The sequence below is a fragment of the Micrasema longulum genome, unplaced genomic scaffold, assembly GCF_059751315.1.
Source record: "Micrasema longulum isolate JH-2025_06_02 unplaced genomic scaffold, ASM5975131v1 h1tg001041l, whole genome shotgun sequence".
NCBI classification, from domain to species: domain Eukaryota; kingdom Metazoa; phylum Arthropoda; class Insecta; order Trichoptera; family Brachycentridae; genus Micrasema; species Micrasema longulum.
The window spans coordinates 12,265-24,528 of NW_028278229.1; positions in this window are offsets into that span (position 1 = coordinate 12,265).

A 12,264-nucleotide genomic window follows, 5' to 3' on the forward strand; every position below is an offset into this window, starting at 1 on the left:
TATAAAATATGTAGGTTTTTGTTAGGTACGTGTATGTATTCATACTCGTATCTCATATATTACTATTTTATAAACATTCTTTCAATAACACATTTTGTAAATGGTAGAAATGCCGTGTATAAATAAATAAATAAAATAAAATTTATCGATATACTCATACACGAACGACGATTATTCCGACGTTTGCCATGTCCGTCTTCAAGTTCTTGCTGGATTTGGTAACGCTATTTTTTTTTCAGGCTTTCTCGTGCTCTGCATCCATCAACATTCACATCGTAAACGTTTTTAGCCGCTATCCCGCTGGGCGTTTGCTCTACATGTCCAAACCAACGAAGCATAAGAATCTTACTATGTCAAATTTAGGAAAGAAGAAAGACCTTCTCCTGGTGAGTTCTTTGTCATATCATTGAAAGAAAAGTGAAATGGGCGAAGAGCTGCAAAATTTAAACGATAAAACCCAAATTTTTCACTAAGATCATAAATAAAACGGGTTTTTGTGTATACTCAAGATGTCTTTCAGTATATAACCAAAATGAAGCACTTGGATATCATTTAAAGTTTAAAAAGCTACCCGTATATTTTGAGTAAAAAAATAAAATCGGTTTTAAAAAAAAAAATAGTTCTTGATTAAACACATCATTAGCCACCAATCACATTACCATAGATAATGGTAGTTCGGAGAGCAACAATAATTCTGCTCACCGTTTTCACTGCTAATTCAAGGCATTGTAACCTCAGGGGAGTGCTAACGGAGTTCCAATAAATCATCCATCGACCGAACTCTTAATATCAGAATGCACTTTGGGACTTTAGAAATGAGTGGTTCCATTTAATTAAATTAGAAATGAAAAGCAATGATTCCGTTCAAAATCTCAAACTACATTATTTCTTCTATCCTGCAAATACGTAGTGGTATTTCATTGTTATATTATAATTATAAATGTTAACACTACAATCAACATTGTTCCTTTTAAATAAATTTGTTTACACCACCGAGGGTAAGCACCGTTTCTAATTTGTTTAAGGGATCAGAATAAGTGAAATGCCGGTTCTAGTACACTTAATACATTAATAATGATAATCGTTGTTTGGTATCCAGTAAAGGCCTTAATAGTGCAGAGCCAATTTCAACATAAGCCAAAAAAATCATATATCAATAAAGAAAAAAAAACCATCTTACTGGTAGGCCGCCAAAAAATGGAGGAAAAGTTAAATCTGAACGTCCAAAGAGTATCAGCTTTCTGCCAAAACAGATCAACAGATCTAAATAAAGAGGTAAAAGAAAAATACAAAAAGAACTAACATTATTTACATATGTAAATGCACCTTACCAAAGTTCAGAACATCAAACTTCTGAATTTTGAGAGTAAGTGCTTGAGGAGAATATTAGGTATAAGATGGTTCGATTTCAAAACAAACTTTGAAGTCCGAGAACGGACGCAGCAGCCTCCTATAACGAGGATGCGGCGGTGGACCTAGTTTGGGCACGTGCTGCGCATACCTCGGGAGAGCCTAAACCTAAGATGCCTCTTGTTTAAACCAGCTGGCTCGCGCCGTCCTGGAAGGCCATCGATGACGATCTTTCGACTTTATTCGGCGGAACTAAAGGGCGCTGGATTGATGTGGGAGGAGGTGAGAGTGCTGGCTGGCGATAGGGTCTCCCGAGGGCAACTGGTGATGTCCACATGCTCCACTTAGGAGCGGATGTGGAAAAGAAGAAATAATAAATAATTTTTTAGAAAGTTTTACTTACAACTTACTGAAAATTGCCAGAAAGGCGTTTCTATTGCAATAATTATAACGTCATATTAAGACATCTCATACATAATTTAACTCAGCGTGTTATTTCTCGTTGCAGATACATATTTCTCCTTAACTATAAATCCGGTAGAGCATTGGGCGAGTACTGCTGGTTTATTAATAAAGCTTTACCATGTTCTGAAACCCCAAAAAAGCCTGTTTCGTGAGCACTGTAAGTAGCATATCGCTTAGGAAGAATATTGCCTAAAGCCTGAAGCATGATAAGCACATTTCATGCAACGTGTTTACATTAAGAGTGCACTCCCCTCAGCTAAATTAACGGAGGGATGTTTCATAAAGCAACCACTTGAAGACATATCGGATATCTATTTATACCCCAAAGTTTCAGAGAAAAAAAACATGTTCCTACTCATACGCACAAAACACAAAACAAATATACCGGCATTAAACTTTAGTTTTCTTTTGACCTTAATAGATATATAAACCATAATGGCATGCGTCATTAGTCATTACGCTATTAACACACGCAAAGATAAACAAAGGGACAATTTTTAAGTGATGGAAGAAATATGGATTTTCAAACATAGGCAGGATGGATAAAAAGAACACTGTCTAATGTGGCAACCGAAACCAGCCAATGACAGGTCATATACCCAGTAAATACTAAGACATCTATTTTACGTTCTATAAAATGTTCTCCATTTCAATTGTAATATCTTAATAAATATAATTGATTAAAAATAATAGTTTGTCTATGCACTAACTGTTTTATTTTTTATATTGTTTTTTCTTGATCTCGTTTTAAAAACGAATTTTCGAATAAAGAATTATTGGATTGAAAAAAGATGTTTAGAGAACTGTTTAGAATTATTTGAATTGTTCGAGAGAAAGTTTTATATATATAAAATAATTTTTATTACATTATTGTTCCGACTACATCTTCAAAAAATGTTGTCGCTAGATCCTAAAAAATATTTGCTTGCCAAAAACGTCCCTGGAAATATTATATAAAATGTCGTATCTGTTATTAAACAAATAAATTATTTATATTCTCTATATGATAATATTATTCTAATGAATAACTTGTAATACCACAGTTACCAGAGGTAAATATTTTTTAGGCACTGCCATTTACACGTACCACGGTAATTTACAGTTTAGGTATAAAAAAACTACAGTCGGTAGTAAAAGCAATTTTAGGAATAGTCGAGAAAATCCGAATAGGGACGTAATAACGATAATCTAAGTGAAGTAACGATAAGAAAAGGGCAAAGAAGGGGAGTAACAGGAAGGAAGGGGCGGGTCTCAACTTCTGCCCTTAGCATTCTGCTGAGGGAGATTTTGATGTAGAAGATAATACAGAAAATAACAGCACTCTATTCCGAGTTCTGCAACTTCTGCATTTCATATACAATTTATTCTTACTCTGCCACTTGTGTTGATATTGTTTCACGAGTCTCCAGACACGAGAGAAAAACATTAATACGTGTGAATTAAAAGCTAAAGGCTGTAACTGTTTGCGCGAGGTACAGCTGTCAAAGTAAGCGTGGTACACTATAAAAGCATTAGGAACTCCGTGATAAGACTTTTATGAACACGTATGATAAATAGAGAATATTTACAAATAAAATAAAATCTACAGTAGAAAAAACCCTTTTCGCTCAAACGCTTATATCCCAAGTAATTTTTTTCTTATAACCAATATAAAATATTAGAAAAGCACCTGGGAAAACATACGTAGGTAGAGATATAAAAACATTCGAATCTAAAATATATTGAGTTTTATTTTATAAATATTACAATGAAAAAAAAGGATTTTTATTTTTTTATTTCACATCCGATCGCTTTATTCCGAAATTATAACTTCTACCTACCTATATATTTCATTATATAATTTGTGAAATTTACAGAGTGGTTCATTAAATATAGTATAAATAAAGAAAAACATATAGGTTCAAATAAAAAAATGGACATGACAGACCCCCCTTGATTTCAGATTTTTTCCGGAGCGTGGCAAAATACTCGTCAAGGGTTTGGTTCTATTTCACGCTCAGAACTGTTTTCTTTATCCGCCCGGAAACGGACAAATATTAAGTTAACACTGCGTTAATTAACCCGCATTAAGGCATGATAAATTTTATGCATAAAATAAATATAAAACAATTTTGTTTTTAACGACTTATTTTATATTTTAGTCGGCCTTGTGGTGTAATGGTCAGCGCGTTTGCCTACCACGCAAGAGGTCTCGGGTTCGATTCCCGACATGGTTGGTATGATATATTATTTAAAAGGGTGTTTATCACTAGAATAGTTTACATTAGAAGTCCCAAGACTGGTACATAAAGCGAAAGACTGATCACCTTACTTCATGTTACGAGAATAATAAAGATGCGCTGCGACTGGTGTACCAATACAGTGCCCTATGCACCATTAGGTGCAGAAACGGAATGATAATGATCATGATTTTTTATTTTCTCTACTGACCGGTTTTAAAGCTACACAAGCTTCTTTATCAAGGCATAATTATTATAAAATGTGAAACACGCGTTTTTAATAAATATTTTCCGCCAGTTTTGCTGGTAATCGAACCCAGGACTCTACGCCCGGTTATTTAACGTGGTTTTCTGAAATAACACAAGCTATTCATAGCTATTATTTTTTTTTAATTGCTTCCATTTTTCTTTTAAAATGTCAATGTAAATCCATATTTCAAATATTAATGGGACTAGTAGAAACTGCACAGATGCAACTCTGTCCGTGGTTAAATGGCTAAGACATTTGCAGCACGCACTTAGGATTCCGGATTCGATTCCTGATAGATCACTAAAATTACAAGTGAGTTTTATCAACTAAATGTTATTTAATATTTGTATATAAACACTTACCGATTTTTATATGTCTAACGGTTTCGAGACGTGCCCATCTCTTCGTCAAAACACCAATACAATATAAATATTTAAAAACATTTTGCAAAATATTTGACTAAAAAATTAATGCTTTAACTATTAATAAGATTTTTACCATATTTAAACTTATTGCAACAGAGAGGGAAAACATTTTTGAGAAGGGAATATGAAAGTCTAGGCATTTACAGGGCTTATCACCTGTCATTGGCTGGTTTAAGTGGCCACTTTACACACTGTGTAATATTCACCATTCTGCCCATGTTTGAACATCCACATTTCCTCAACTCTTCCATCTATTGACTTTTGTGAAGTAAAGGAGGTGAAACCTTTATTATGCGGGTGAGATTCATCCGGCTGAACCAAATCACATACTAGGCAACGCCTGAAAACAATTTTCCAATTTTTATACTTCTTCTTTTACCAGGTAGTTAACTCAACAATGTTTGAGTATGTCCAAATGCTTGCAGACTGGCTGGATTTCTACTTTAGGGGGTTTTTCATTTTTAAACTTATTGCAACAGAGAGGGAAAACATTTTTGAGAAGGGAATCGAGAAGGGGGAAGGGGAAGGTTTTTACTAAGCTTAGGTGTTCTGTGCTGTAAATTATCACTACGATTGGGCCCCGCCAGTTGTGTTCAAACTAATTTATTTTTGTAAAAAAATATTAAAAAGTATATAATTCAATATTAAACTACAAACATCAATGCGTCATCGGCACGGAACTTATAAAATAGTAAAATGAAATGTGACGAGCCGTATTTAAATTAATAAAGAAAGATATTGAACGGGTGAGTGCCGGGAACAGGGAAAACTGTGCACTAAAATCAACATTGCCATATAAATGTTTATCGCAAGAGGCGAAATTAGCAGTTCACAATGATGTCCCGGTGCCGATTCTCGAAGCGAAGTATGACATTGGGAAAACAAGGATGAAAGAAGGCTGAAAGCTGTCGAAAAGCGAATTTCAAGGAGAGTAATTAGAGACCATTGCAGGAGACTGCTGCGAGACATTGCATAGATTTACATATCTATTTATTTTATTTATTTTGTTCATTAACGCTCAAAAGGCATTTACAAAAAATAAAATACATGCTAACATACAGAATATACAGAAAAAATATGTGCAATTAGTTAGAAAGGATATAATAAAAAGTTTTACAAAGTAAAAAAAAAAAAAAAACAATAATAATAAAGGTATACAAGAAAAAACAGTGAGCATATAAACAAAAAATGCAAAGATATAATCTTCTGAAATAAATTCTGTAAAGCAAACACAGCAAATAAAGTGTACAATTTTATACAGTACAATGAGATCATAATTAGTTCTTCTTTCAGAAAGTGTTGTAAGGTTGAGCAGTGTTAATAAATAGTCGTAATTCACATTTTGTATTGGAATGTTTAATTTGTAGTTTAAATATCGTAGAAATTTATGTTAATGGTATTGAGCGTGCTGTCCAGATGTTTACTGAAGTTCATGTAATATTTTTTATTTGTAGCATTCTTCAATAATATGCATGCTTCCACTTTCTATTTTGTTGTACCCCAACTCAACACGAGGCTCTTGGCCTCATAGAGTTAGGGATACGATATTTTTACTTTTTCGTAATATATATGTATTTCTGTGAATAAATTAATAATCTATCGGAATAAATAAAACATTTAAATTGGCATATTAAAACAGAGATGAAGAACATTTTAGAGAAGGGAATATAGAAGTCTAGGCACCCACAGGGCTTATGACCTGTCATCGGCTGGTTTAAGTGGACACTTTACACACTGTGTAAATTCACTACTCTGCCTGTATTCGAACATCTATATTCTTCAGTTCATTCATTTGTTGACGTTTGTGAAGCTGAAACCTTAATCGTTGTGTGTGAGATTCATCTGATTGAATTATTTCACCTACATACTAGACAACGCCTGATTTTTTTTGTAATTTTTATATCTCTTTTTGGACCACGTGGATTTATCAACAATGTTTTCAGTTTCTATATTCCCTTCTCTAAAATGTTCTTCATCTCTGTTGTAATATGTAAATATTAACAGCTCCCTGGGAGGTTGAATCCAGTCCTTGTCTACAAAAAATTGTACAAACTCAAAACAATGTTGATAAAACCTGAATATTTATTAGGTGGATTTGCGTGAGATTTATTTTCTGTTTAAATGCCCATTTCAAGAACAATAAATTCGGGCATTAAATCTGATGAGCTTTTTTAAAATACTTAAAATATTAAAGCGAATTGCGTAAATTTTTCATCCCTCGCTGAATTCATCACACAATCCATTAAAGCTGGCCGAGTTATTGTGCTCTTTCCCTTGCCTTTGGTTGTACTCGTATTATTCCTGACGTGTCTGCTTCCATTTTATGCTTCGGAGGTTCTTAATATTTATCTGCAGTAATAATCACGTCCGGCACTCTCACCGTGGCGTTCAAAAATATTTCATCAAAATTTTAATCATTTATAATTTCCAAAGGTTCCGTCTAAGTGCGACCATAAAATGCCTTTGAAAATTCGGAAAAAAACGTTTGATACATATAATATTTACCGTTTTTATTTTAAATAAACTTAAAATGAAAAAAATAATTGCTTTATACTTATTGATTAATCATATTATTATTATTTATCTAAAATCATCAAAAATCATGTTAAAATTGATGCCTGTAATGATACTTTTAATAATTATAGGACTATAACTGAATTCATAAAATCAAATAGTCCTTTTTGTTAATTATTATGTTGACATTTTTATATGCTATTTATTATTTTTATTATTATATTATATTATTTATATGATTAAAAATTGTGTTGGTTTTAATTGTTAAATATCTCCTTATTCTTTTTTATTTATACATTATTTTTATTATTATTATTTTTATATATTCCTTCATACCAGCTCTTTTGTTGATTGGGAATATTTCGTACAAATGAAATATGTAATGTAATGTAATGTTATATATATATAACGATTTAAAACCCTTGTATTTTGTCATAAATAAATAAATCTACTAAATAAATTATAATTACTTGTAGGCATATTATATATCGTCATGATCGTAGAACAACACATTTTAGAACAACAGAACTTAACAAATTGTAATATGTACCTACAACAAACTACAGTGCACACTCGCCTATAGGGAGAATTCATGTGTTTGCAAATGAATACGCAAATGACATTTAATACAACACTTTTGAATTTTAAAAGGCAGTGTATCAATTTATTATCTCCAAATTTAAATACTTAAATAATACTACGATGTTTTTAATTGTCTGCCTTGTATTAACTTTTATCTGTATTCTTAATTATTATGTTTCTACATTCTTCTAATTTTAAGATTATTTTAATATAACCGATAGGAAAAATCTGTTCTCTCTACTGGAACATATGTACATATGTATGTACTATATGTAATGTTAGTTTTTATGCTTTTTTATTTTCTTATTTTTATGACTAATCAATGGTAGGTATAAGGTACATATTATATAATCTTAACTTGAACAGTATTATTCTTAATATTACACAATAATTCATTAAGAAAACGACAGCTTTACGTAAAACAATTATAAAAAAGTATGTGTCCCGAAAACCTCATTAGATAGGTGATGATACATAGGTAACATAAAATAATGGTCTTACATTTGTGGAATCATCAGGCAGAGATAAATGTCACCAAGGCCTTGAAATGTCACATAATGACGTCATGTAGAGCTCACTAAGGGCCGGTAATGGCGCCCCTCAGGGAAGAGAGTACTTGGATTCATATGATGAAATTAACTATTCAGAGAGAAGCTTTACCGACATTTTCTCATTTGTTTAGTTAGCAGAAGGGTATGATTATTTTACGGCTACCAGGAGAATTAAAAAAATTAAAGATGTGAAAAATATAAAATACCTACAGAAATGTTAAAAAATTAAGAAATCAAATCGAATATGTGTAAAGGTAAAATCAAACAATATCGATATTTTAATAATATTTTTTTATTTTATAAGCTAACTTTTAAATGCATACAGAAAAATTTAATTAAAATATATAGTTTCCGCTGTAAAAGGTTTTTTATTTATATATTTTTACGGGGTTATGGGGGGATTCAATAGGACACATTGGGTACAATGGACATAAAATTGCGCAAACAATAAACTGTTTTTAATAATGTATGCTGTTTGGTAGCCGGCACTGAACTTGTTTTTAACCCCTGAAATTATTATATTTTTGTCTTTTTAAAAACACGTATACTTTGTTTTTCTAAAATTTTTACTAATTACCTAGTTTTTTTATGCTAAGGAATGAAACAAAAACAAAGCATTACCCACGTTAGTTCATATTTGAAAAATAATCGACAATTTAGTTCACCAATTTTCGATGATGTCTGTAATAAAATTGTCATATTTGGTACATTTAAAAAATACTTTTTAGTTTTGTGGAATAGAAAATATACATTTCTAATACGTTCAAAACAAGTTGTCTGTGGTTTATTTGAAATGAAATAATACTTATTGACCTGTCACAAAGTTTATTAACACTTCATTAGATATTAATTTGAAAATACACGGTTGGGAAACTTTATAACAAAACTTATATTTTTTCTCTTTGAACATGTTTTAACATCCTTGGTGATTAGTAAGGGTAAATTCATGATTAAAAAATACACAAATCATAGAACTCACAAAACAATTTGATCTTTCGTTGGTTGTATTAAATTGGTCGTATTAATAAGACTCGATTCATAAAATTAACGGAAAATTTACTTTTTTTTTTGCACCACAACAGGCCAGGAGGCCTAATTACAGTGGTGAATTACATCACAGAGCACCCAGGCTTGAGAAAAATCACATTTAAATTTTTGTGTTCTCACCGGGAATCGAACCCGGAACCTTCCGTGCGTGAGTCAAGCGTCAAGATGGCGATTTGAACTTCCAAACGTGCTAGTGGTTAAGGTATGGGAACTAAACATATAACACAACTGAGGGTATTAGAAGCAAACTTAGAAACCTGCACCAAAAACGGAAAATTAGTTATTGATGCCAAAATAAAGTATATGTAAAAACCTACCTACCTAAACAATAGCGTAATTCAAAATTGTCTCTAAATCTTGCAAAAACATATTTCAACTAAACTACTTAACACCGCAAACTTAGAATTCTCCGTTGATATGGTGAAGCATAATTAGAAATATCACAATTCTTTTTTAGAAGTTATTCGGAAATATCGCAGTAACTCCTTCAGGGACGAATTTGAGTTTGAGTATCGTCTACTGTCTTGTTAATCTTAATAATAAGTTAAGGAATGCTATCTTTGTTTAGTTTTTTATATTTTACTTTTTGTGCTGTTACATGTTCACTCAATTGCCATACTTACTAGTTCTTTGCTTAATGAATTTTTATTGCGTTTTTTAAAATTATTTTTTATTATTAACTTTTTAAAATCATTCTTATGTTGTTGAATTTCCATTTGTCAATGCGTTTTGAAGCTGCAAGACTTTTTGTGATGATACTCGTAGCTATCATATTATTTTTATCATATTATGTAAATGTTATCAACTATCAAATATCTAAATTTAGTTAATGGGGTCTAGAATTTCAACCGTCCATGCGCTCAGTAGCTGCAAGACTTGTTGTTATCTAACTTCTAATTTTATTAATTTGCTTTTTATTTCGTTTTTAAAATATCACTTAAACTCTAAACTTCATTGTCAAATAAAAAAAATAAAAATGTTAATAGGGGCTAGATTTCTTATTGTCCATGCGCTCTGTAGCTGCAAGACGTTCTGTTATCTAGCTCATATATATCATAATTGTAATATATCATAATTGGAGACGAGGAACTAGAATCCCAGCCGTCCATGCGCTCTGTAGCTGCAAGACGTGTTCGGATATTTATTTATTTATTGTACAGCGCCCTTGGTGATTTTCACAAAAATGGCGCTATATAAATTATCCAAACATTATTATTATTATTATTAATGGAGATTTCTAAGTTTGCTTCTAATACCCTCAACTTTTTTTAAAAACCTTCAAATGACCTGCTATACCGAGAGTTTTGCTTCATTAGAATAAAATTTATTTGTTAGAATTTAAATATCCATTGATATTAATTATTTTTTGAAACTTTACGTAATCGGTGCCACCAGCGTTTGCCATTATAATTATCTAGATTATTTTTCCTAAGTAGCAATATCCTAATTTTATGGCCACTGTATATATTTGTTTTCCCCCATAGCATTTCCTCTCGAGACACCATTATTCAAGTGCAATAGTCTAAAAAATAGTCTAGACGTGATTAAGATTACACCCGAAATGTACAATTAATTGTTATGGCAGAATTGACTTCCAACGGCAGTGCTTGAAAGTGTTGGTATTATGAGTAATCCATTAATCCTGCCTCCTTGTTGACTCACTGCCAAGAAGGGAAGAATCATAAGAGATTAAAGCTAAGGACAAACACATTTATTCCTACCTATCGCGCTAACATAAGAACTATAGCGAGGCAGACACGACCGCGATAACAAACACTGAGACTAAGGATTTCGCTAAAGAATTATCTCTTAATGTGTCCAGTACAAGAAGAGAAGTATCTGTTTACGCCAAAATTTGTCTAGAATCGACCACTTATAATAAATACAACTTACATAACAAATGTTGTTGATTTTGCTTTGTAAGACCAACAAATCTATTATTATTTTATCAAAACGTATATGACGTTGTTTAAAAATTTAGATTTTGTTGTTTGAACAATATTGTTATAATATGAATATGCACATCGTGGGGAAATCGTGAATTGAAAAATATTCAGATATTATAATATTTAAGATTGAAATATATCAAACATACAGAAAATTTCCGAAATGTACCTTAAAGTTTTTTATAATTTATTCAAATCTTGTGTTCAGATATAATTATTTTAATTCACCGTTGAAATAAAAGTCTAAAATAAATTACAACGAATTTCCACAAAGATTTTTCACTAACAAACATGAATAATTAATTATTTTGAGTACGTAGACATTTAGCAACAGAAATATTGTCAGTTTTGACTTTTTTAAATATAAATAAAGTGCTGATGCCTTCCTGTATTACCTTTTTGCAGAAATTCATACTTTCAAAAACCTATAAAAGATGATAAATATTTCTTATGCCTTAAGATTTAAGATTTAGTTAAGCGAAATTAATGGCAATACCCATACAAAAAATAAAACCGTTCGCTTTCGAGTCTAAAAAAACTTATTATGTTCATTATTGTCCTATATGTTTAAAATCTTGTCTTTTCTTTGTATTTTCGACGTATTTTTATGTACAATAAGATATGTTTTATACGAAGTTTTTAATTAAAAACTCAATTCATTCTCAATGTTTTGACATTCTAAACTTACGGAAAGCCATAGATATTTGAGCAAGTAAACACCCGATAATTTGATATTTTTCCATTTAGTACGCCTTTGCTCCCCAGGGCGAGTTTCCAATCGGAATTCTAATTTATTTATGTAGAACTTTTTGAATCAAGGGAAAAACTGATCGCGTTGTGTAACAAGATAATAAAAAATAAACGTGTTTTGACAATTGCGTAAAAAAAAAGAAGAAATTAAGCGAGAATTTAATC